Genomic DNA, 3,507 nt, shown 5'->3' on the forward strand with positions numbered 1-3,507 from the left:
CGGTGTGCTGATGACGGAAGGACCTAAAGAACTAATTTGTTCCGTCTATTGTCCTTTGAGTCGTCGGCAACCCGAACCCTCCTTGGAACTTGTACACTCCTTTTTGCTGTGTCCTTGACACAGCAAAAGGGAGTGTACAAGTTTCTAATGGGTTGGCAACGCGCATATGACACTACTTGAGTTGCAGGCGTCCATAGGCTACGGTGACTAATTTCCATCAGGCAGACCGTATGCTAGTCTGCCACCAAAGTAGTATTAAAACAAACTTTTAAGGTAAAATTATGAGAACAATAATAATCAATAATTAATATAATTATGCGCCGCCGGTAGGCCAGGCTGTCGGGGTGGTGTAGAAATAATTAAGTTATCCGCGCCGCGTATAGACTTTCATGAAATTCATAATACTAAAAACCTGTTAACACCAGTAATATCGTTTTCCCCTCACTAGCTTGGAAACACGTGTTTTGTCCTTTAATACCAGCGGGTAAAAACGCATTTTATCCACTAGTGGGTAAAGTAATTTGACCTTGAATAAAGTCAAATTAACTGCTTTAAAATTGATAAAAGTAGGTGAATCTAGTAATAAAGATGATTTACCACCTGTGGAACTACTGGAAGCAGTGATAAACGCATTTTTCGCGTTGTAGTTTCCTCGCTATAATGAGGGGAAAAGTTTTGTGTTATACACTCGGGTGCAAATGTATTTTTAACCGACTTCAAAAAAGGAGGAGGTTCTCAATTCGACTGAATGTTTTTTTTTTTTTGTATGTATGTTCCTCGATATCTCCGAGAATTGTGGACCGATTTTCAAAATTTTTTTTTGATCGAACGGGTATAACCCCGAGATGGTCCCATTGGCACCAAGTCAGGGTCTGATGATGGGATCCTGGAGAAATCGAGGGAACTCTTCAAATGTTATAGGCACATGTAATGTTTCAGTGTATTTTTCAAAGGTAAACCAGAATTTACTCCTGATGGTAATAATTTTATGTGGCTGAGCTGATGATGGAAGGTCAACTCCTCAATGGTTAGGAGTTAAAGGATAATTCTTTCACTAGTGTACATGTATTCGGACTGATACATATAATATCAATAGGAACCACTAAAAATCAACAAATAAATAAACTTTTTTAACAAAAAATAAAACCGCCTTCAAAAATAAGCGCGTTACAAAACACGGAGAAACTAAAAAGCAAAAAATAATAAACCTTTGAATTCAGATTTCTTATCGTATTGCAATAATCTAAACATCCAAATTATAAACAAATCAATTATTTTTGGAGTCGGTGCCAGCCTGCGTATGGTTGGGTGGGGCAAACAGGCAATAGCAAGGCGACGAACAGGTCTGGTACCGACTGCAAAAATAATTGATTTGTTTATAATTTGGATGTTTAGATTATTGCAATACGATAAGAAATCTGAATTCAAAGGTTTATTATTTTTTGCTTTTTAGTTTCTCCGTGTTTTGTAACGCGCTTATTTTTGAAGGCGGTTTTATTTTTTGTTAAAAAAGTTTATTTATACTTCTCGTGTGTTAAAAAACTCGCAAGTTCAGGATTCTATTCTCGAACCACTCGCTTCGCTCGTGGTTCAACTATAGAATCCTTTCACTTGCTCGTTTTTCAATTCCACACTCGGCGTTAAAATACAACTTTGCCCCCTTGTATAACAAATAACTATTTCGTAGCTATCTCTAATCGCTCTCGTAAATATCGTATTGGCGCGACAGAGACAGACTGCGTTTCGATCGGCGTCTAGCGTCAATGATTGTCATTTCGGCTAGTCCGGCTGATGAGTAAGTTAGCGTTGATAATGAAGGATGAAGGTCCTGGGTCCAATAGACCCATAAGCGTCTGTTCTAGTGTTAAATCATAATATTAACTCATATTAGCCCAATTCTATTATCATTAACGCCATGGCTTGCGTGGCGTGGCGTCGCCCACGCAAGACGCGGCGTAAGTCGAAGTAACATTAAAATTATATTAATATTTAATTAACTCGTGTCTGTGGTACGATACATCGCACTTATTTAATCAAATGTAAATCAATTTAGTTCAGCCTTCAAAAGATCGTAAAGGACATCATTAAGGCGCGAACATACGATGTTTTTTGTTTCAAATGTTAAGGCAGGTGCACATTTATGAGTCATGGTTTTATAGCGTAGGGGACAAGAGATAAGGCGTAATGTGCCTTATCACACATTCATTCGATTTAGGGAATTTTGTTAGGGTTATTGCCGAATTTAGTAAACAAATAGCAGCTTAGAGACATTTTCAGTACAGATGGTGCTTTTTTTACGCAATAGTGCGAGAAGTGGTTCATTATATGTCAGGTTGAAACTTCGGAGGGCCATCTGTACTGAAAAACGTCGTACGATACACGTTTTTTTTTTTATACAACGTCGGTGGCAAACAAGTATACGGTCCGCCTGATGTAAAGCGGTCACCGTAACCTATGGACGCCTGCAACTCAAACAGTGTCACATGCGCGTTGCCACCCCATTAGAAACTTGTACACTCCCTCTTGCTGTGTTAAGTACAATGTGTGTTGTGTTAAGTACACAGCAAAAAGGAGTGTACAAGTTCCAAGGAGGGTTCGGGTTGCCGACGACTCAAAGGACAATAGACGGAACAAGTTAGTTCCGTAAGTCCTCCCGTCATCAGCACACCGCACCCTCGTTGAGCTCTGGCAGCCTTACTCACCGGCAGGAACACAACACTATGAGTAGGGTCTAGTGCTATTTGGCTGCGGTCTTCTGTAAGGCGGAGGTACTTCCCCAGTTGGGCTCTGCTCTAGATTCGAGCGAGACGATATCCGCTGTGCTGTGCCCTACCGCACAAAGCGGAATATCATTCGCTATGCCCTACTTCCTACCAAAAAAACGTGCGAAAAGGAAATTCGTAACTCGCGTCGATTTAAAACACCCTTCGGTCATGTTTTAATTTATCGCCATTTATTTAACTTCCTTTTTTACGCACTTGTATCGTAATGTACTATTTTGTTTGCCTGAACCAGTGGTATTCATCTATTGACAGGACTGTTTCATTTTTCGATATCTATATAATTAAGTATGTAGGTACTCATAGGTCCAAAAAATATTTTAGATAAAGATTTTTTTTCATGTACATGATATGGGTGTCTGCTCGTTTGTATTAGTTATCTCATAAATAAATAAGTGTGTCAGGTGTCTGACGGCACAAAATAAACATTTTTTTATTATTATTTGGATATGTATAAAACAGAGCGCATCTCGTCATGAAACGTGGGAGTTTGGAGAGAATATAATGTATAGTTGTTTGAAATTTCCCAAGATTCTACTTTACCTGGGTATACCCCTTTACAAAACGTTCAAACGACTAACAGGTCTTTTACTATAAGAGCCGCAAAATAAAAATTTCGGCTAAAAAAGAAGCTAAGTTCTATTGCATTCACTCCCCTCCCGCTTCGGTGTTCCCCGCCCCACGGAGCGTAGCTCAGTGTAATTCGGGTTTTCTCGGAGTCGCACGC

This window comes from Leguminivora glycinivorella, chromosome 17 (assembly GCF_023078275.1).
Source record: "Leguminivora glycinivorella isolate SPB_JAAS2020 chromosome 17, LegGlyc_1.1, whole genome shotgun sequence".
Taxonomy (NCBI): Eukaryota; Metazoa; Arthropoda; class Insecta; order Lepidoptera; family Tortricidae; genus Leguminivora; species Leguminivora glycinivorella.